We start from the raw sequence: 23,162 nt of genomic DNA on the forward strand, positions 1-23,162 counted from the left end.
CTCTTTGGGTGTTACTAGTTTTTTCATTAATATCCTTTATTTGTTTCAGGATTCCATCCAAGATACCAAGTTTTATTTAGCTGTCATATCTTCTTAGTTTCCTCTGGTTCATTACAATTTCTCAGTCTTTGTTTTTCATGATCTTGACAGTTTTGAGGAGTACTGGTCAGGTATTTTGTAGACTTCCCCTCAGTTGGGGAATTATTGTATTTTTATTTATTTATTTATTTTTTTAAATTTATTTATTTAGTTAGTTATTTTATTGGCTGTGTTGGGTCTTCATTGCTGCACACGGGTTTTCTCTAATTGTGGAGAATGAGGGCTACTCTTCACTGTGGTGCACGGGCTTCTCATTGCTGTGGCCTCTCTTGTTGCAGAGCATAGGCTCTAGGCACGTGAGCTTTAGTAGTTGTGGCACATGGGCTCAATAGTTGTGGTGCATGGGCTTAGTTGCTCTGCGGCATATGGTGTCTTTCCTGGGCAGGGATCGAACCCGTGTCCCCTGCATTGGCAGGTGGATTCTTAACCACTGTGCCACCAGGGAAGTCCCGAATTATTGTATTTTTAATTCCAAAGGTCACATTTTTTTGTAAGCTATAGCTCTCTGATGAAGTTCTCCACATTGTCATCCTCTTTTTTTTTTTTTTTTTTTATTTTTATTTTAAACCCTCTCAGTCACAGTTATTTTAAAGTCCAATGTCTGGGTCACCTGTGGATCAGTCCTATTGCCTGTTTTTACTTCGGGTCCTGTTTCTTGGCATGTTTGGAACTTTGGTTTGAATTCCAGTCATTTCATATGCCAAATCAGAGAGCTTTGGAGGAAGTTATCTTCCTCCTTTGGTTCATTCCTGGTCCAATGAGCTGCTAGAGATTTCCAAGTGTGAGGCTGAAGACTTCCCAAGGCCCTGCTCCTTACTAGGTCCTGAACTCCAGATTTCGTTTCTCGAGCACCATGAGACTGCCAGAAACCGGCAGCAGATTTCTGTTTTGTGTCTCAACCTCTGTATTTGAATTGGCAAAACCCCAAGGGAGAACCAATGCCTAGGGTAACGTTTGCTTCTTTGGTCTTCTCTCTCTCTCTCTGTTTTTTTTCCTTCAGATCTTTATTGGAGTATAATTGTGGACTTCTCTTTTCACCAGGATCTTGGTTCCCCCAAGTCCTGCTTTCCCTGGCAACTCTATTCCTGGCCCTGAAGCTTCTTACTGCTTCTTAGCAGCTGCCGTCTGCCTGGCTTCTCAGCCTCTTGCCCTGTGCCAAGAATGGCTTCTGCCCAGAGGAGAATGCGGCACACAGAATAATGCACTCATCTCAATTCCAATTCCTTCAACATCCCAGTTCCTTGAAAAAATATTTTGTTTGTTTATCTGGCTTTTATAGTTGTTCTCAGCTGGAGTGTTGAGCTTCTGCGAGCTACTCCATCATCGCCCCAAGTGGTGACATGTTAAGTGAAAATGCAAAGTATAAAATAGATGTATGGTTTTATAATTCTGTAAAAATTGAATGTTAATGTGGGTAAAGACCAGAAGGTGAATGTACAAATTAAAGCATTTACTTCATTTTAGGATAAGATCAAAGACAATATTTGCTTTGGATGCTGTTACATCTGCAATTAAGTTAAAAAACTTTTTTTTTTTAAAGAGGGCTTGGATGGGACTTTCCTGGTGGTACTAGTGGTTAAGAATCTGCCTGTCAATGCAGGGGACACGGGTTCGAGCCCTGGTCCGGGAAGATCCCACGTGCCGCAGAGCAACTAAGCCCAGGAGCCACAACTACTGAAGCCCCGTGAGCCTAGAGCCCATGCTCTGCAACAAGAGAAGCCACTGCAAGGAGAAGCCTGTGCACCGCAACGAAGAGTAGCCCCCATTCTCTGCACCTAGAGAAAGCCTGAGCATAGCAACAACACCCAACACAGCCAATACATACATAAATAAATTTATTAAATAAATAAATTGAGGGGTTGGTGAGAGCATCAGTAATAGAGTGAAGAATGCCCATGTCTTCTAGGTCCTAGTAGGGGGACCCTAAGAGCTCTGGGGAGTGAAGACAGTGAAGTTAAAGTCAGTAAGTATCTCATGGGAGTATTGACACAAAACACTACCCAATAATAACAGCCTAGCACATACTGAATGTTTACCATGTGCCAGACATTCTAAAAACTCATTTAATCATTACAATATCTTTATGAGACTGTTGTTAGCCCCATTTCTCAGATGAGGAGACTGAGTCACTGAGAAGTTAGGTGACATTTAGGGCACACAGCACTGAGTGGCAGAGCTTATAGTAAAACCCTGGATCTCTGGCTTTCTGACTGAGCTCCTCGCCACCCCACTCTACTAATTTGGTAAGGACAGTGGCTTTAGATCAGGTAAAGGTTCTTGAAATGCTGGAGATGCTGTGCTGGAGGAAGAAGTTAGCCCTGTCCCCATACCCTCAGACAAATGAAACAGAAGTTCTTGGAATGGTCTGTTCTATTTTATTTTATTTTATTTTATTTTATTTTATTTTATTTTATTTTATTTTATTTTGTTTTGTTTTATTTATTTATTGGCTGTGTTGGGTCTTCTTTGCTATGCGTGGGCTTTCTCTAGTTACGGGAAGCAGGGGCTACTCTTTGTTGCGGTGTGCGGGCTTCTCATTGCTGTGGCTTCTCTTGTTGAGGAGCACAGGCTTTAGGCGCGTGGGCTTCAGTAGTTGTGGCGCACGGGCTTAGTTGCTCCGCGGCATGTGGGATCTTCCTGGCTCAGGGCTCGAACCCGTGTCCCCCTGCATTGGCAGGCAGATTCTTAATCACTGCACCACCAGGGAAGCCCGAGAGTCTGTTCTTAAATCAGTCAAGACCTTGCCTTCTCTGAACAGGTTGGATTCCTGCCTCCCAGAGAGACCTGGCAAAGTGAGGCAGTGAAGAGCTTGGGCTCGGGGATGGGAGGTACCGTGACGTGTATGACGTGCACGTAACACATGCTCCGTGAGGTTGTCATCAGCATCGGCACCGTCATTGGCCAGAACGACCCAAATCACAAAACCGGTCCATTCTCTCTGGGCTTGAGGCCTTGGGATGCTTCCAAGGTGGTAAGATGCACGGTCATCCTCTCCTTCAGCGAGTGTCTCACACCGTGCTGGGCTGTGGCGTCACCACCATCACTGAGACAGGGACATGGATGATCACAGTAGAGGGTGACCTGTGCTGTGCAGACATCAGGACCAGGAGTTCTGAGAACCCACAGGAGGGGCGCCGGCCCCACGCTGCCTTTGGAGCTCCGTGGCGGTTTTCGGGCATGGACAGAAGGGAACATCTCAGTCATCCCTTGTCGGTTCGTTCCTCAAACACTGTGCCAGATCCTGTGTTAGGGCTGGGAATACACAAGTGACCACAATGGAAACAGACCCTCCTCTCCTGAAGCTTTTAACCTTGCAGGAAATCAGGGAATTTAGTGACATCGAATAATCAGACACTGAGTGCCTACAAAATATCATGGCCCAGTTCTAGGCATTTCACGGGTTAGCATGATAATAATGGCTGTGAGTTGCTGAGTGTGTAATAGGGTTGAACTCTCAGCATGCTTGAGAGCTCCTAAACCCTCCCAAGCCGGTGAGGTGGCACGGTGACTGTTCTCATATTACAGGAGAGGAACCTGCGGCTCACAGAGGCTAAGTAACTTTCCAAGGTCACACAGCTAGAAAACGGCATCACTTGGACTCAAATCCAGGTCTGTCTGAGGCCAAGCTCTTAGCCATGATACTGTGCTCCTTCCAGAAATATTGGAAAGTCACAGTTCCTTCCCTTAAAGAGTTCTATTAAATATAATAGAACAAGGAAGGCAAGCAAACATATCCCTAAAGTATATTGTGCTGTGAACACAAGTTCTTATGTGAACATAAGAAAGGAATAATCCTGTTGGCGGGTCAGATGAAGTCAAGAAAGGCTTCTGGGAAGAGGCAGCATTAGGGATCTAGCTGCCAGAATGATTGAAGGGCCAAGGGAGGGAACTCACTGGGTAGAGTCTTGCACATTCTGGCCTCTGGGGGCAGTTGGAAATGCCTCTCTACTCTAGGGCTGATGTGGGGATGTGGGTTAAGGCTAAGGACCAGGATGATGCTATTGGTTGATGAGCCTTGCCTAGAGGGCAGGTGGAGCTCAGATCGGAGAGATGAGGGGAAGCTTAACGACTTTATCATCATGATACACCCATAATATTCTCTCTTGGGCTTCTGTTTGAGGCTTCCTCTGTCTTCGGACCTCTCAGAGCTCCAGATGGCTGATGTGGAGAGGAGCCTGGGCTTATCTTCTGCTTGGGACACACTACTCTCTCTGAGTCACCAGGAAAACAACCAGCATTAGGAGAAAGGAACCAAAAGGAGCCCCTTCAATTTCCAGTGATTCTAATGTGTATCTAGAGCTAAGAACTCTGGTCCAGCCCAACTCGCCAGGGCTGTTGGTTGTACCTGTGCTTTGGGGTGAAGGTCCTAGCATAGTAGAGTGATTGTCTGCCTGGCTCAGCCGCTCCGCACGTATCCCTTGGGAAGTTGCTGTGGGACACGATTCTGGACACTAGGTCCTGTCCATCTCCTCCTACAGAGATGGGAACTTGCAGGCAGCAGCAAGAGGTCAGGTAGAACTGGAATTTGGCATACACATGAGGAGGAAGTGGCAGCGAAGGCTGGAGAGCTCTAGTGGGGAAAGAAGCCAGTTATCACAGTGGACACATTCTGGAGGGATCATAGGCCTCTCTGGGCCCCGCTCCAGGGTCTTAGGGGTCGTTATTACCACGAAGGTGCCCAGTTCAGCTTGCTGCTCTCTTCCCGGCTGATGGCAATTCGGATCGAGGTTAACGCACTCTCTATCTCTCTCTCTTGTTTTTTTTAATTGATTGAGATGAAATTCGTGTAACACTAACTTGACCACTTTAGAGGGAGCAGCTCAGTGGCATGTAGTACCTTCACAGTGTTGTGCAACCACCACCTCTATCTACATTCCCATCACTCCCAAGTAAAACCCCATACCCATGAAGCAGTTATTCCCCATTCCCCTCCTCCCTCAGCCCCTGGCAACCATCAGTCTGCTTTCTTGAACTCTCTCTTTTTAAGACTGTTTAAAAACAAAAGTATTTGGTACCTCACATATCTTTAACTCTAAAGAAGAGGATAATCACGTAACGCCCGGTCATCTAGATCAGGGCTGGTCGTCACAACATCTAAATGTTTCTGTATCAGTTCGCAAATAAGCAGTATTCTGAGTGCCCTCTGCCTCCTTGGCCTCCTTTGTCTCCTCTCCAGGAACCTCGAACCTGATCCAGCAGTGAAAAGGCTGACATCTGGTCCAGAGAGAGAATTCATATCCACTCCAGGGCTTTGTCTGTGTCCGTTGCGCTGGGTAGCGCTGCTTGCTCAGTGTTTGCCTCTCAGCCCTGTGGTGGAGGGTAGGATTAGAATTCTTCCAGATGTAAGAGCCTCTCCTAATCCAAAGACTTCCTTCCGTGGCTCACCTGTTTGCATCCCACCTGCCTTCAACACTTTTACCATTTTTTACATGTCTTAGGCTGAAGTTCCATATTTTCCCCCATCATTTAAAAAATACTTTTCTGAATGATGTGCTGACTTCACCTAAAATGTGCCCAGTACACCTGAGATGGAAGGATGCTCTTTCGGGGAGAAATATGTTGATCTCTCTTTGAAGGAACCCAAGGTATCTGAAGGTAGCTTTTGCTCGTTCGTTATAGGAGGCAAGCACTGTGTTTAAGACAGACCTAGAAGCTGCTGCCGCAGAACGTATGAGCACAGTTGTGAATTCAATAAGAGGCGCACTCAGAGGGGAAGGGTCTGACTTGCACGAGTTTTCAGTGGCAGTGTGATGTCATGGTTAAGGGTGCAGTCTTTGGAGCGAGACGGCCTGAGTTCAAAGCCCTCCTCTGCTGTTAACCAGCTGTGTGACCTTGGACAAGACATTTAACCTCCTCAGCTCTCAGTTTCCACATCAGTAAAATGGGGAGAGCACTAACAAGCACGTCATAAGATTTCCATGAGGATTACATGAGATAGAACATGTACCGTGCTTAGAACGGTGCTGGGCTCAAAGCAAGAGCTCGTTTGCCACTAGCTATTAGGATTTAATCTTGATTTCTATCATATTTTGGAATAAATCATTTTCAGCTTCCTAAAAAAGGAACAAAAAGAACATGGACTTAAAATCAGCAGGCAATCGTGAGTCACTGAGGATTTTTTTGAGAGCGGGAATGACACGATACGATCTCTGCTTTAGGAAGATTAATTTGTCTGCAGCTCACAGGCTGACCTGGAAGGAAGAAAGGGTGAAGGGAGGCTGACGCAGCGATCTGAGCTGTGCTTACAGTGTAGCAGCCTCTAGTCATGTGTGGCTACTTACATTTAAATACTGAAATGTTCTCAGTAGCCACATGTGGCTAGCGGCTGCTGTGTGGGACAGCAGACACTTCCATCCTCCCAGGAAGTTCTGTTGGATGGTGCTGGTCGAGAGCAGTGGTTCTCACACTTGAGTGTGCAGCAGAATAACCTGGAAGGTGCGTTATAGTCCAGATCACTGGGCTCCCCTCCCTCTCCTGTCAGAGTTTCTGACTCAGGAGGTCTGGGGTGGGCGTGGGGGCCAGGGAATTTGCATTTCCATCAAGCTCCCAGGAGATGAGACGCTGCTGGTCTGGGACACCCTCCCTTTCCCCCTCGGAGAACCCTCTCCCTGGAACAGTGCTTTCCAGTTCCTGCTGGGAGGGAAGGGGAGCTGTTTTGAGCTTGTTAACAGTTGTTCGAGTCTTGTTTACAGGTCTCAGCTAAGCCCGTTTGGGACTTGGACTCAATCTCTTTCTGAGATGGGCAGGTGGTGCTCCTGAGGGGAGGGGGTCTGTTTCGTGAAGGGCTGTGTATAGGAGTTTCGGCTGAAGGAGGAGAAAATGGGGCTCCCTGGGAGTCTGGAGGACAGAGGGACTGATCAGGTAGCGAGGAGTGATCTCTGCGGCCTCCTGTGCTCCACCTGCCAGCCTGGAGCTCTGCTTTTGACGTCCGATGGAGAGCAAGGTGGAGACAGACGCTTTCACAACTGAACAGCCGAGAATGTGTTGCCTTTGTCCCTTGGTCCTACCCCGACAGCTTTTCTCCCTGAGGCATGAATGACTCACGTCTAGCTGCACGGTTGGGGTGGGGGTGCGGGGAAGGGCTTCGGGTTATAAATGACAGAATTCAGTGACGTGTGAAGTGGGAGAAGCACATCACGTAAAACCTCAATGTATTACCCGCCACCAGTGCGCCTCAAACTTGTGGTTTGAGCTGCAGAAAGAGCCGTCGTAGAGCTTGTTCTCAGTGAGCCAGAGGACAGCATCCACTGATGGGCAGTGTCCCTGAAATGTTCACCTGAGTCTGAGCTGAGCTTGGAGTAGCAGGCGGAGACACAGGGAGAGGCTGTGATAGACCGGAAGCAAGAAAACTCTCCCCACGCTGGCCGTGCGCCCTTTTCTACATGGTCATTGGATGTGCATGCGTGTCTGAGAGCAATCAGAACATTCTTCCAGAATATGCTCTGTACCAGCTGACAGATAGCTGCGACCCCCCTAAGGTGGCCGTCCCCGCTGTCCCAGCTGCTCTCCTGAGATCCTCCCTGGACCTCCCCACAGCCCAGCAACTAAAGTTCCCTCCTGGGCCTCCCTCGGGGCCTCCAAGACCCTGTTCGCATTCTGAGGATGGTATCAGTACAGTTAGCTGGTACCTGGGCTATGGCATTTGAAAGTATTTTGAATATTATATAATGTGTGTGTGCCTGTGTGTGTGTACATACAGTGGTGAAGAGTGAGGGAAGGTGGGGGGGATTCAGTAGGTGCTATGATGACCTTGAGATATGAATAGTTTGGTAAAATTATAATAAAAAGAAAGTGAGAAGGAGGCCTGTTTCCTACAGGCTGGTTAAGACCCATTGCTTTAATCATCCATCCATCCATCCATCCAGGATAAATGGGTCCAGCAGGAAGATTCTCCCTCTTTTAGGGCTTCTATGCCATTGAGGATGTTTGATAGTACATAAGGGCGAACATGCCTCTGTTGGGACTTCTCTGAACAGATGTTTTCTTCCCTCATCATCCCCAAATGACAGCAGAAGAAACAGAAAACTTATCTTCAAATGACAGTCCTTTCCTCTGACTGCCTGGGGAACATGGCGTGAGCATGTGGCTGTCAGGTTTTAAAAAATCCGTTGGATCCCATGATTCAGTGATGTGGTTAATGTAGATAGGGCTATTCTATCAAAGCAGGGAGCCCATTGAAGAAATGAGAAAATATGCACTGGTTCTCTAGAGAAGGGAGGTAAGCCTGCCTTCCTCGGAGCTGGAAGGCTTTTGTCCCGAGCCTCTGGAAATTAAACCCATCACTTAGAGAGCAGATTGTGGGGCTTCTGGCCATGGCTGCTTGGGCTGCGCAAAGCTGCCGACGGACAGTTTTGATTGAATGTCGAAATTAAGCTGCCAAGTAGCGACTCTGCAGCTCCAGGGACCCCACGTTGGTATTTATGTCACATCTTCAGAAATAATCACATTGTGAAGCAGCGCCCAAAGCCATGTCAGCAGCCACTGCAGCTCAGGGTTTGAACGCCACCCTCCTGGTGCTTCTGCTGCATTTACTCAGCATGGGTTACGTGGGGGTGGCATAGGCACACCGTCAGGGTTCCTGTCCTGAAAATGCAGGCAAAGAAGCTGGAAGCCTCATCTGTCCTTGGTTTCCTCTCAACTTGAGGCATGAGGTGGTCTCCAAACAGGAAGTAAAGCTAGCTTATTGGGTGCCTTACTCACAAACCATCTGTCCTGGGCATAAGGAAACACCCCACGGCTGGCTTGAGGGGAACAGATGTTCATGGGGGCAGGGTTTGTTCTTGTTTTCCCAAGCTGGTCTGAAAAGCGCCTCTTCTACCTGCATGAACCCCTGCACACTCTCCCTGCATCACCAGGGGGACCCGGTGACATTGCCCACACCTTTGGGTCGTGCCAGGCACTAAGAGGCTGCACCTGTGAGACCTCAAAGGGTGACTAACCCAGATGGTCTCCAGGGAGGGGAGTGGCCTCTGTATCACAGCAAGTGTAGAGCAGCCCTGGGAATTGCAACACACTGAGAGAGCAGGGAAACCTCTGTAGAAAATAGATGACACTAAAGTGGGTTCAGTGGATTATAGAATGCCCAGCTTTCCAAGTTTCTGGCTCCAAGAAGAAACCAGTTACAGAGCATGGAAGTGGCATGGTTTGGGCAGTGAGGTGCAGACTCAGAGCTTGGGGGAATCAGCTGACTGCATCTTGGGGGCATCCAAGTTGTGTCCAGTTCCAGTTTGTTGAGAGTAATTGTGTGCAAGACTGGCCTCCATTAAGCAAAGAATTCTTTCTCCCAGATTTAGAGTAACTTTTTTTTTTTAATTTAAAAAGTAATTCATGCTCAACTGAGACCATATATTTAACTTCTCCTTCCACATTCCCACTGAATAAGAGATTAAAAATGGGAAAAATTTATCAGGGCTGCAAACCAGAGAGTGGCAGTTGCCTGCCAGAACCACTGAAGAATTTCTCTAAGATACAGTTGAGAGAATACTAGCTAATTTTGTCTCCGCTTTTCCAACATCTAAACCTCTTAATATTTTTCTTTTATGTAATTGTATTGGTACTTCCAGAATGATGTTAAATTATAGTGGTGATGGTAGGCATTTTTAATTTGATTGGGGCCTTAAGGGAACTAGAAATGCCTCTAGATTTTCACCAGTAAGCACAATGAAAGCCTTTGATACATTTATTATACCAAGAAAAAAATGTATCTCTTCTAAGGGTTAGAATAATGTATCTTTTCTCTTCTAATGTATTTTTCTAAGGGTGAAAAGAAAGAGGGATTATTGGGTTTTGTCACGTGTCTTTTTGTCATTTTTTGAGATAATTATATGTTTTTTCTCCTTCGACCTAGTTTTATAGTGAATGATATTAATAGATTTTCTAAAACGATGAAGGGTTTTGTTTAGAGAGTATGCAATCAGACTTGAGTCTTTGAAAGATCACTTTGATGTAGGGGTGTGGAGGAGGGGCAGAATGGAGCAAGACTGTAGGCGAGAAGCCAACTAGGAGAGGTAAAAGGAATGCTCACACAATAACAATGTGCGACTGCTGTTTCCCAGTCACTCATTACCTGCCAAGGACAATACCAGGCACTTTACAGGCTTCAAATATAACTTAGTAATCACATAACCCTGTGACACAATTATTAGTGTTAAGGTGGTAACAGTGTGGAAAGTAAGAAGGGCTCAGGTACATGAAATGATAAAGAGGTAGAACGAATAGTACTTAGTCATAATTGTACCAAGGGGAGGTGACCAGGATGATTTCCAGATTTCTCACCACAATTGGGTAAATGGTTAAGCACTCATCAAGAATGGAATTGAAAGAGGGGGAGCAGATATGCTGTGTTCTGTATGCTGGTAGGTGGGGGATAATGACAGGGAGAGAATGAGTATCCTTGGACATGTTAAGGTGATGTGCTTATGGACATCTAGTACCAGGTATATGATAGACAGTTGTGTATTCTGTTCGAAAGCTCAGTTAAAGAGCTTTTAGGTAGAAATTAAAATCATGGGCGTAGGGGCCCTGGGAAAATGTGTAAATTAAAAAGCTATTTAATCTATGGCTCAAAGAGGAAATCTCAAGGAAAATTAGAAAATATTTCAAACCCATGAAAGAAAATGAAAATGCAACACATCAAATTTGTGGAATCCAGATAAAGAAGTGTTTGAAATAAAATTTATCTTGTGGAATTCTACCAACATTTAAAGAAGAAATGACACTGATTCTTCTAGAAAGTGGAAGAGGAGGGAACACTTCCTAGCTTATTTTATGAGGCTAACATTACCCTGACACCAAAGTCAGACAAAAACAGTACAAGAAAACTGCGGACAATTATCTCTTATGACCATAAATACAAAAATCTTCAACAAAATATTAGCAAATCAAATCCAGAAATAAGTAAAAAGAATAATACACCCCAACCAAGTGAATTTTATCCTGGGAATGCAAGGCTGGTTCAATAATTTAAAAAATCAGTTAATGTATTCTACCATATTAATAATCTACAGAAGGAAACAGCACATGAACATATTGGTTGATGCAGAAAAAGCATTTGAAAAGATTTAATATCCATTTATGATAAAAGTTCTCAGCATACTAGACATAGAAGGAAGCTTCCTTGAGGTGATAAAGGACATCTAGAGAAAAATCTACAGTATACTTAATAATGAAAGACAGCATGCTTTCCCTATAAGCTATGAAACAAAACAAGGCTGTCCACCCTCACCCACTCTATTCAGCGTCATACTGGAAGATGTAGCCAGTGCAATAAGACAATAAAAAGACACAAAAAATTGGAAAAACAGATTGAGAAGTAAAGATTGGGAAGGAAAAAATAAAACGGTCTCTCTACATGGAAAACATGATGATCTACATAGAAAATCCAAAAGGGTCTATCAAAAAAACTTCCAAGAACTAATAAGTGAGTTTAAATAACTTGCAAGATATAAGGTCAGCACACAAAAATCAGTTGTGTTTTTATATACTAATAGTTAACAATTAGAAACTAAAATTTTAAAAATACCATTTACAATAACTTCAAAACAAATGAAATATTTTGTTATAAATCTAACAAAACATATCTAGGATCTGCATGCTGAAAATTATAAAATATTTCAAGAAATCAAAGAATACCTAAATAAATGAAAAGACAGACCATGTCTGTGAATTGGAAGACCCAGCATATGGTAAAGTTGTCAATTCTTCAGACTGATCTGTACAGTTAATGAATTTCCAATTAAAACCTCAGCAGGATTTTTTAAAAAGTAAATTGTTTATGTATGTATGTATATATGTATGTATGTATTGGCTTATGTTGGGTCTTTGTTGCTGTGTGCTGACTTTCTCTAGTTGCAGAGAGTGGGGGCTACTCTTTGTTGTGGTGCACGGGCTTCTCATCATGGTGGCTTCTCTTGTTGTGGGTCACAGGCTCTAGACATGCCGGCTTCAGTAGTTGTGGCACATGGGCTCAGGAGTTGTGGCTCATGGGCTTAGTTGCTCCATGGCATGTGAGATCTTCCCAGCCCAGGGATCAAACCCGTGTTCCCTGCAGTGGCAGGTGGATTCTTAACCATTACACCACCAGGGAAGTCCCAGCAGGATTTTTTTATTGATATGGACAAGGTGATTCTAAAATTTAATGAAGAGGCCAAAGAACTAGAATGACCAAAACAATTTTTTTAATATTTTTATTTATTTATTTATTATTTCTGGGGGGGGGGGGTACACCAAGTTCAATCATCTGTTTTTATACACATATCCCCGTATTCCCTCCCTCCCTCGACTCCCCCCCCGCACCCTCCCCATCCCAGTCCTCTGAGGCATCATCAGAATGACCAAAACAATTATTAAGGTGAAGAATTACGTTGGTAGAATCACAGTACTCAATCTTAAGACTTATTATATAAAGCTTCAATAATCAGGCAGTGCAGTTTTGGCAAAGGGATAGGTACATAAATGACTGGAACAGAATAGAGAGTCCAGATATATACCCACACAAATATGGCCCATTGATTTTTTTTTGAGTGTGTGTGTGTGTGTGTGTGTGGGTGGGTTTTATCCAAGTATAGTTGTGTTACTTTACAATGTTACTTTACAAAGTTTCTACTGTACAGCAAAGTGAATCAGCTATACATATACATATATCCCCTCCTTTTTGGATTTCCTTCCCACTTAGATCACCACAGAGCACTGAATAGAGTTCTTTGTGCTATACAGTAGGTTTTCATTAGTTATCTGTTTTATACATAGTAGTGTATATATGTCAATACCAATCTCCCAAGTCATCCCAACCACCACCATCCCTGATTTTTTTAAAAAGGCATAAATACAAAGAATTGGAAAGACTAACCAGTCTTTCAACAAGTGAAGTTGGAATGATTGGGCATCCACATACAAACAAAATGAACCTCAACTTCTACTTCATACCTTATATAAGAATTAACTCAAAATGGGTTATAGATCTGAATGTAAAGTGTAAAGGTATGAAACTAGAAATCATAGGAGAAAATTTTTATGACCAGGAGTTAAACAAAGAATTCTCAAACATGACACTAAAAACATGACTCATAAGAAAAGAAATGATTAATTGGACCTCATGAAGATAAGAAAAAGAAACTTTTGCTTTGCAAAGGATGCTGTTATAGAATGAAAAGACAAGCTATAAACTGGAAGAAAATATTTGCAAATCACATATCTGAGAAAGGACCTGAATCCAGAATAAAGAACTCTCAGAGTTGTTGGTCTAAAAACAACCCCATGAAAAAGATACGCCAAAGACGTGAACAAACATATCACCAAAGACGATATACGGATGGCCGACTCACTCACAAGAAGATACTCAGTATCACTAGAAATTAGGAAAATGCAAATTAAAGCCACAATGAGATACCACTATATACTTATTTGAATGGCTAAAGTAATGGTAATAAGTACTGTGAATACAGTGTGCTGGCGAGGATGCAGAGCCAGAGGAACTTTCATTCGCTGCTAGTGGAGATGCAAAATGGTACAGTCACTCTGGAAAACCTTTTGGCGCATATATGCACACGCGCACACACACGCACACTTACCGTATAACTTAACGATCCAACTCCTAGGAATTTACCCTAGAGAAATAAAACTTTGTGTTCACGCAAAAACATATGAATATTTGTAGCAGCTCTAGTCATAATCACTGAAAACTAGAGACCATTCAGATGTCCTTGAACAGGTGGACGGATAAAGTAACTGTGGTATATCCATATAGTGGAACATTCCTCATCAGTAGAAAGGAATTAACTATTCGTACGTACAGCTTGGCAGACTCTCAGAGGCATTTTGTTGAGTTACAGAAGCCAATCTCAAAAGGTTTCATGCTGTATGATTCCATGGATGTACCATTCTTAAAAAGATAAAACTATAGTGAATGAGAAATAAATCACCGATTGCCAGCGGCTGAGGGTGGGGAGAGTTTGTAACTGCGAAGTGGCACCACGAGGGGTTTTTTCTGGAGTGGGAGAACTGTTCTGGACCCTGGTAGGGTGGTGGTTACATGAATCTATACATGAGTTAAAATTCACAAAACTCTACACCAAAATAAAAAGTCAGTATTACTGTCTGCTAATTAAAAAATTAAATGCCATTGGCAGAAAATAAACAGGTAAAAGACAGGGAGAGGAAAGGAGAGTGGGAGGCAGAGAGAAAAAGAGAGAGACAGAGCAGGGGACGGCAGAAGGATAAGGCAATAGGCTGAGATGAAAGAGGAGCTGGCTAAGGGGAAGGGGTAAGCAAGAAGGCTATCGTGTTGTGATAATAAAAAGTAACTTAAAACAATAAAGTAGATTAAATGCATAAAAAACAGTAAATGGAGGACTGCCTACTACAGAAAATGTAATCAGCAATATGGAAACAAGCTTAAGGAGTAATCCCAGGCGTCAGGAAAAAGGAACAAAGAAATGACTACAATCATGGAAAAAATAAGAAAAGATAGATGTAGAGGACAAACAACATTGATCCCCAGGTAAATGGAATCAGATATTCTTGAGAAAAGACCAGGGCAAATGGAAAAGCATCTGTATGGAGAGTAGAGTTCAAGACGAGCAAATAATAAACTGTGTAAAGAGAATTTTTTAAGAATAAACAGTAAAATTCGAGGCTGAAAAATAGTCACGAGCCTCAAGTAACACAGGGTCAAAATACATAAAAACAAAAACTGCTAGGAATGAAATGAGAAATTTACAGAAATACCATCACAGAAGGGTTTTAAAACATACTTTGTCAGTCTTTGACAGATAAAACAGGCAAAAAAATATGGATATAGATAACTTAAGTAGTATAATTAAAATGAGTGTCAAATAACTCTACTTTGAAGCCTGAACCCTTCTGTAAGAGAAACACCTTTTCCCTTAGTATGTACAAAATTGGTGTTATGTTAGCTTGCAAGGCAAACCTTATTAAATTCTTCACAAAATGCCCCAGAAATGGCTCAGCCCACATTTTCTTTCTTTCTTTTTTTTTTATAAATTTATTTTTTGGCTGCATTGTGTCTTTGTTGCTGCGTGTGGGCTTTCTCTATTTGAGGCAAGTGGGGGCTACTCTTCGTTGTGGTGCGCCGGCTTCTTATTGCGGTGGCTTCTCTTGTTGCAGAGCACGGGTTCTAGGCGCAAGGGCTTCAGTAGTTGTGGCACATGGGCCCAATAGTTGTGACTTGAGGGCTGTAGAGCGCAGACTCAGTAGTTGTGGCTCACGGGCTTCCTTGCTCCGTGCCATGTGGGATCTTCCCAGCCCAGGGCTTGAATATGTATCCCCTGCATTCGCAGGCGGGTTCTTAACCACTGTGCCACCAGGGAAGCCCCAGCCCACATTTTCTGATGAAAACATAATAGAACTCGAAATCCATGACACAAATATATAGTACAGAAGATCCCGGGATGGACACGAGGGAGCAGGAATTAGGGGGTAGCCTTAAAATAGTGAGCTCTTGAAATTGCTTCTGTCGGGAATGGGAGGGGGGTTGATTAGACACACCCAGTAGGGGTGACAGGTGGTGTGGAGGGCCAGACTGTGGATGGAGGTCCTGAGTGTGTCGTGCTTCAAGCCCCCATGTGGGATTCTTTCCTCCAGGCACACTCTCTAAGCTGTGTATTACTGATGGTTGGAGGTATGCCTACAGGATGTTGTTGAAAAGACAAAATATTTAAGCCTGGCCAAAAGTGATTGGAGGGCTTTCCATTATTGGCAGGGTTAGGAAAAAAGTAATACCACAGCCACACACTGATCGAGCAGAGAAAAGGAAAGAGTTGAGGGATCAGAGGGTTTGATGAGGTAAAAAAAAATTTTTTTTCTTTGTTTTGGTGTAAAGGGAGCAGGGGATTAAAAGGATAAAAGGTTATTGGGGAGTTCAGAGGAAGAGCTGTTCCAGGTGAGACTCCAGGTGGCTGGAGTGGGATGGAGAGGAAGCCATAATATGAGAGTAAGGAAGGGATTTATCATATTTGGCTCCAGATCATCTATCATTCTCTGACTACCTCCTCCAAGTTCATTTATATGAAAATCACATTGGAGAGATACTCTTTTAGCCTTGAAATTGATCTTAATAGTTATATAATTTGATCTAAATTCTCTCAAAGGAGAAAGGAAATCAACATTTGTTGAATCTGTGCCATGCACTTTACACTATACTTCAGCACCATTATCCTCTATAATTAGGGGAACCATATAATTTATTGTCCGAACTGGACTCTCTTGAGAGTAAAAGGACAACAGATAGAGACTGAGGCTGTTCTGGGAAAACTGGCATAGGTGGCCATCCTATAATTATCAAACATCCCTTTGAGTTGTATGTGACTTTATGAGCGTTTCAGAGACAGGGGAACTCAGGCTCAGAGAAGTCTTTTGACTCAGGGCACCAAGTTAGAGTAACAGCAGAGGCAGGATTCACACCCAGGTGTGTGTGACTGCAAAGTCTGACTACTGCTAATTTAGTTCCCGAGTCACCTGCGTTAGCTCCCCATCATCATCTCACTTGCTTTGGCTTGACAGGCTCCCTTCCAGACAGACACTGTGACAGTCCCAGCTGGAAGTCTGTCTCAACACAGATAATTAGATGTGTGATAACTGCACCATTGCCAGCAGTGACAGGAAGCCAGCTGTTCTGGGAGCCTTTGGCCACGATGTGTTTGGGATGCCTTAGATGTTGCATGTGGGCTGCCCAAAGACCCCAGTTTTGCGTGCTTTGTAATCAGAGTCCATCAGATGAGGCCAGGGATGACTGGACAGGGCTTCTGATGGATCCAGGGCTCACAAAAGCTGTAGCATCAGAGAACCTTGAGGTTAGAAGAGGTAATAAGTGAACAGAAAGCAAAAGGATGGAGATCTAGGAGTAGAGGCTAAAGAAGCTTCCAAGTTAAGAAGGTGTGGCAGGGCAGTGGGGAGGGATTTGGGTTAACCAAAGACCCAGTAAGCTGTCATCTCTCAGGAGGTCCCTGGAATAGAAGGAGGGGGATGCAGAGCAGGAGAGCGAGAATAGGTTGATGGCTCTGAAATTTTTCACCTGTTTAGTCTTTTTCCTCCAACCCTACTTTGATCCTGGGGTACGTGCTGGGGGCGTCTGGTTGATCTCCATAAGGTCATTCTGGGTCTGTGCATTGTTCACCAAGGCTCAGCAATTCAAACGATGGTCTTTGCAGACCCAGTTGCTCTAAAAAGTCTTTGAGGAACAGGAAGGGGGTCTCTGAAGATCAGAAAAAATGTATTCTTGGAGGCTGTAGATGCACCACAACTGAATTGTTTTTTTAATCAAGTTTTAATAATGCAGTTAATACAAGAATGCACTCTCTTTGTAATAAACTCAGAATATGACAGTTAAGACTAAAGTCTCTTTTGTCGACAAACCAGGTTCCCCAAACCAGCTTCCTTTACCTCTTCCACAGGTGTAACCATTACGTCAAGCCAATTTTGGGTCTATCTTTCCAGACTCTTTTCTATATATTTATATTCACATATGACCTTGTAGAAAATTTATTTTATTATGCTTATCTCTTGAAGATTTGGAGGGCCCTGTTTATTAAAACTTTTTATTTTGACATAATCTCGGTATTACAGAAAAGTTGCAAGAACAGTACAAGGAATATCTGTATAATCTTTTGTGATTTACCTCTTGTTCATATTTTGCCCCGTTTGGTTTATCATTCTCGTTCTTAAATATGTTTATGTATGTGTATATTTTTTTCTGAGCCATCTGAGAATAGGTTGGACACACACTAAATGCACACTAAATACTTCAGTGTGTGTTTCCCAAGAACAAGGACATGCTCTTGTGTATGAACAGGTGTCCAACTCAGGAAATGTAATGTTGACAAAATGCTATTATCCAATTCACAGTCCTGATCCAGAGTTCATCAGCTGAACCACTGATGTCCTCAGAACTTTTTCTTAAACAAAGAAGCATTCTGTTGTCGTTGTCTGTTGTCTTCATCTTGTTATTTTTTCAACATGTTAGTGCGTGTAGATAGCCCAATGTTATTGACATGCATGTGGTATTTCACAGTGTGAATATGCTATAGGTTATTTACCCCTTTTCTTGCTGATGGGCAGTCAGGTTATTTCCTACTTTTTGTCATGGCAAACACCCTCAAACATAACTGAATGTGAGTGGGTATTGCTCTGAATAACTGTTCTGAGGACAGGTAGTGAGGACAAATGAGGGCTCATGATGTTGAAGAAGACACCGTCAAAGGAGTTAATAAAGAGAAGCTCCTGGTTCACACAGTGCAGGATAATGGCTTTAAAACAAACAAACAAACAAAAAAACCCCACATCTTTATTGGAGTATAATCGCTTTACAAGGTGGTGTTAGTTTCTGCTGTACAACAAAGTGAATCAGCTGTGTGTATACATATGTCCCCACATCCCCTCCCTCTTGAGCCTCCCTCCCACCCTCCCTACCCCACCCCTTTAGGTAGAATAACGGCTTTAAAGTAACACAGTTATTCAGACTTTCCAATAGTTGGTTCAAAAAAAAAAAAGACTAGGAAAGTTCTTGGTGAAGAACATTTCTTAGGAAAATAGTTAACAGTAGTGCTGTCTTTTATGGATTCAGCACTGTATTAGGTAACTTGCACCAGAATGCAGAGGCCTCATTTGTTCTGAAGGCCCTTTGATGGAAACAGCCAGATCTTACCCCCCAACCAGCTTCACTTCCAAGGCAAGCAATGTTCCCTTGATTGGGACACTTTTCTCCTGTGCACTTAGCAAACTTCCACCAGGGGGGAAGGTTGCTATTTCTGCTTTGTGTGAAGTATTTTGTACCATCTGGGCTGGCTGAATTTCAACAAAGATAGTAAAGAAACATTTATCAAGAAAAATCAAAGTCAGTCTCGCCAAGTGTGGTCTAGAGAGATTTGCTTTCTCGATACATATGCAGCTCTCTTGCTGCTGGGAAACATGACTCTACTTTGAAAAGCTTCAGGAGGGACAGGCCTTTGGATCTTAGCCTGCAGCTACTGTCAACTGCTCGTGATACAGTGGCTTTAGTAGCCAGAGCTCTTGGAGGCGTGAACGCCAATGGTCCCAGAATCAATTCTACTCTGTTCCTTTCCACAGAAAATTTTGGCCCCTTTGGTAGAGGAGAGACCCAAAAGGACAGAAGTAGAAGAAGGGGTCTGTAAGGGTTGGGAGAAAGATGGAGTCATGCCTCAAAGAGGAATGTTTGGTTCAGGGGAAGTAGATGCCTAGGGAGAGGTCATTCTTGAACCACTAATTATAAGACTGGCTCAAGAATACAACATACACTTGTCCTGCAAAGAGCACTCTGAAAGAGCTGTGAGGTGGCACACTTACCATAGAAGAATGTTCTGGTGATTGCCCTGTGGTGTCAGTTTATAAGACAGTGGAGGGAGTGTGGACTTAGAAGAAAGACGTGCTGTTTCCACTTGCATATGTGTTGCCAATCAACCAGACAGACAAGATTCTGGCACTTCAGAGCCTCTCAGATCATGTTTTTATGCAGCTTGCTAGGGTGATAGATGTGTCATTCCAAGAGCCCAGCCTACAAACTGGCACATGTTGTTTTCCTTGGAAGGCTCAATAAATGAGAGAAAGTAACAGTTGGAGATTGTATTCCATGGGGAAAATGTATGGGGATATTAAGAAATTATATCATCTAGGAAAGTTTTACCTACAGTGTGCTCTGTAGACCAACAGCAGCAGCATCACCTGGGAACTTGTTAGAGAAACAAATGAGCAGGTGTCACTCCAGACTTACTGAGTGAGAACCTATCTGTGGGAGTGGGTTTCAGGATGGTGTGTGTCACAAGTCCTCTGGGTGACCCTCACCCACACTAAGGATTGAGGAGTATTCCTCTGGAAGGGTTCAAATGGAAAAGTCAGATGCATTAGTCTCAAGAAGAAAAACCATAAGTGGTTCTGTTTAGTATCAGTCTATTTGGAAAAGGTTAAGTCTTCAGAATAATAATAGACACATAGTAAAAGAGGGCACTGCGTGTGAATTTTAATAACAATGAAATAGCAGTAATATAGCTAGCATTTATTGACTGTTCCCCAGGTGCCACGTTCTGTGCTGAACTTGTATGTTCCTTATCCAATTGTACTCTTATAACAACCCCATGAGGTGTGTATTATCTGCATTTCATTGATCAAGAATTTGAGGTTCAACGAAATCGGGACATTTGTAGAGACATGGATGGACCTAGAGACTATCATGCAGAGTGAAGTGAGTCAGAAAGAGAAAAACAGATATCGTGTATTAACACATATGTGCGGAATATAGAAAAATGGTACAAATCAACCAGTTTGCAAGGCAGAAATAGAGACACTGATATAGAGAACAAACATATGGACACCAAGTGGGGAAAGTTGGGGGGTGGGTGGGAGGGGTGAATTGGGAGATTGGGATTGCCATATATACATTACTGATAAGAAAAACAATACCAAATTGTACACTTTACATATATGCAGTTTATTGCATGTCAGTTGTGTCTCAATAAAAGTTCTTAAAGAAATAAAAAAAATAAAATTACATATAAATATAAAAAAAAGAAGAAGTTTGAGGTTCAAAAATGTGAAATAACTGCTAGGCAAAGTGCAGACCCTGGCATCTTATAGCCCTGTATCCACTACACTATATGACCTGGCTACTGTCTCGTTAGAAATCAGCTGTACTTTGAATAAATTTGGTTTTATATATTCCCCGGGGACAGGATTGACCAACACCTCCTGTTGGCCCCCCGTCCCCGGGACCTAGCAGAATGCCTAACACATTAGGGACTTTTGCTTGTTGAACTTAACCCAATTGAAGAGGAAAAATTCTTGCTTTTGGTGCAAAAATGAGATACAACTTGCAGGCTGAGATAGAACATGAATTCAACCTGTGAATAAATGGAAGAAAGGGCCATGTGCTAGAGTGCAGAACAGTGTCAGTGCAGAATAAGTTCCAACATACATCCTGAGGTCCCTGGTCACTCCTCTGACAGTCCACCCAGCCCTTTTCCCATTTCCTTTATTCAGTCTGAACCATTTACTAGCCATACAACCTTAGGGAAGTCAGCCTCCGCCCCGCCTCCCAAGCGGTGGTTAGCTGCTTGGATGTGGGAAAATATCCGAATTTAACTAGGACTGTGTTTTGTCAGATAAAATGGAAAGGAAGAGGAGTAAGGGAGTTGAGAATAATTTCAGGGAGTGATTATAATGCAGCTGAAACTCTAAACTGTGGGTGAATGGAGTAAAGGCAAGGGGGAATGGGGAGAAAGAGAAAATGTATTGGGCTCGACAGACTGACTGATAATGAAAGACTTGTAGCAGTGGGGCACTGGAGTGGAAGGTGGGAAGTGGCATAAGATCGTGGGGTACATGAAACTGAGTTTAAGAAAGTAGTGTAGGGCTTCCCTGGTGGCGCAGTGGTTAAGAATCTGCCTGCCAACGCAGGGGACATGGGTTCGATCCCTGGGCTGGGAGGATCCCACACGCTGCGGAGCAGCTGAGCCAGTGAGCCACAGCTCTTGAGCCCACATGCTGCAACTATTGAAGCCCACGCACCTGGAGCCCGTGCTCTGCAACCGGGGGTGGGGGGGGGGGTGGAGGGGGGAGGCCTGTGCACCGCGGTGAAGAGTGGCCCCCACTCGCCATGACTAGAGAAAGCCCATGCGCAGCAGTGAAGACCCAACGCGGCCAATAAATAAATAAATATGAAAGCAAGCAAGCAAGCAAGCAAGCAGTGTAGTTTCTGGATGATGAGCACCAGGGAGGAGGTGACTGTGATGGGGTGGAAGCAAAGGTTGCAGTGAATGGGGGATGCTTTACCCCTACATTTCGGTTTCTATTATCTTATCACACTTAGGAAACACTTAGAAAAGGTGCTGAATGATGGCTGTGGTAATGGGTATCTTTGTCTTATTCCTGACTTTAATGGGATTGCCTTTATCATTATCTTTGTTGGCAATTATTTTAGATATCCCTCATCCTGTGAAGAATATTTCCTGTTATTTCTAGCTAATGGCAATGATCCTGTAGTTTTCTCCTCTGACCTATAAATATGATGAATATTTTAATAAAAGATTTCTAAGGTTGAACCATCTTTGTATTCCTGGTAGGTGTCATTATTTATTAGTCTTCCAGCAGATAGTTTGATTCACTCTGCTAATATATTACTTCCCTGGGCTATCTACGTTACTGGCTTTTGAACTGACTCCTAATTAACTTCTTCTGATTTCTCCAGGCTGATATCTTGTTCTGCCGGATCCTTCCTATTCCCAGTTGCATCTGCACTGCTGGCCTTCTGCTTCCTTTCCCTCTCTAAGCCTCCTTTATCCAGGGTGTTCTTGGTTGAGGGTGGAGCCTAGCTAAAATGCTGCTATTATTTTTCCAGCCCTCTCTCTATGGGCTGTCTGGGTTATGAGTGCTACGTGGGTAATAGGTGCACTTTGGTTTAGAGGGCCACTCTTTCTCTTTTAGCTTTCTCTTTTTGAATTCAGGGAAAATGCGTATAACATAAAATGAACCTTTAACCACTTTAAAGTGTACAATTCAGTGGCATTTAGTACATTCACAGTGTACATTCATCATTTCATCCAGTTCCAAGGAATTTCGTCACCTGTAAAGGGAACCCCATAACCATTAGGTAGTAACTCCCCATTCCACCTACCACCAGCTCCTGGCAGCCGCTAGTCTACTGTCCCTTCAGGTTTACCTGTTCTGGACGTTTTATGTAAACGGAGTCATAGAATATGTGACCTTTTGTGTCAGAGGATACACATGTTCATAGCAGCACTATTCACAATAGCCAGAAGGTGGGAATAGCCCAAATATTGATCAACTGTTAAATGGATAAACAAAATTTGATAAATCTATACAAGTGGATATTATTCAGCTGTAAATGAAGTACAATGTGTATGAACCTTGAAAGCATTATGCTAAATGGAAGAAGCCAATCTTTCTTGTAGACTTTTTGGAAAACAAGCTTAGAGAACGTGCAGTTAATCTAGGGGGCAGAGTGGAGAGAGCAGTATGAAAGTCAGAAATCAATTTTAAACCAATATAGAGCAGAGTCTACATCTTTTCAGTTTCTCTCA

The 23,162-nt window shown here is 43.3% G+C and overlaps 1 protein-coding gene across 2 annotated transcripts in view; it reads left to right on the forward strand.

The window, feature by feature from the left end:
- The window catches only part of PRKCB (protein kinase C beta), a 327,182-nt gene that overhangs the window by 199,345 nt on the left and 104,675 nt on the right, over positions 1 to 23,162 (forward strand). The window lies entirely within an intron of this gene.

This window comes from Hippopotamus amphibius, chromosome 9 (genome assembly GCF_030028045.1).
Source record: "Hippopotamus amphibius kiboko isolate mHipAmp2 chromosome 9, mHipAmp2.hap2, whole genome shotgun sequence".
NCBI classification, from domain to species: domain Eukaryota; kingdom Metazoa; phylum Chordata; class Mammalia; order Artiodactyla; family Hippopotamidae; genus Hippopotamus; species Hippopotamus amphibius.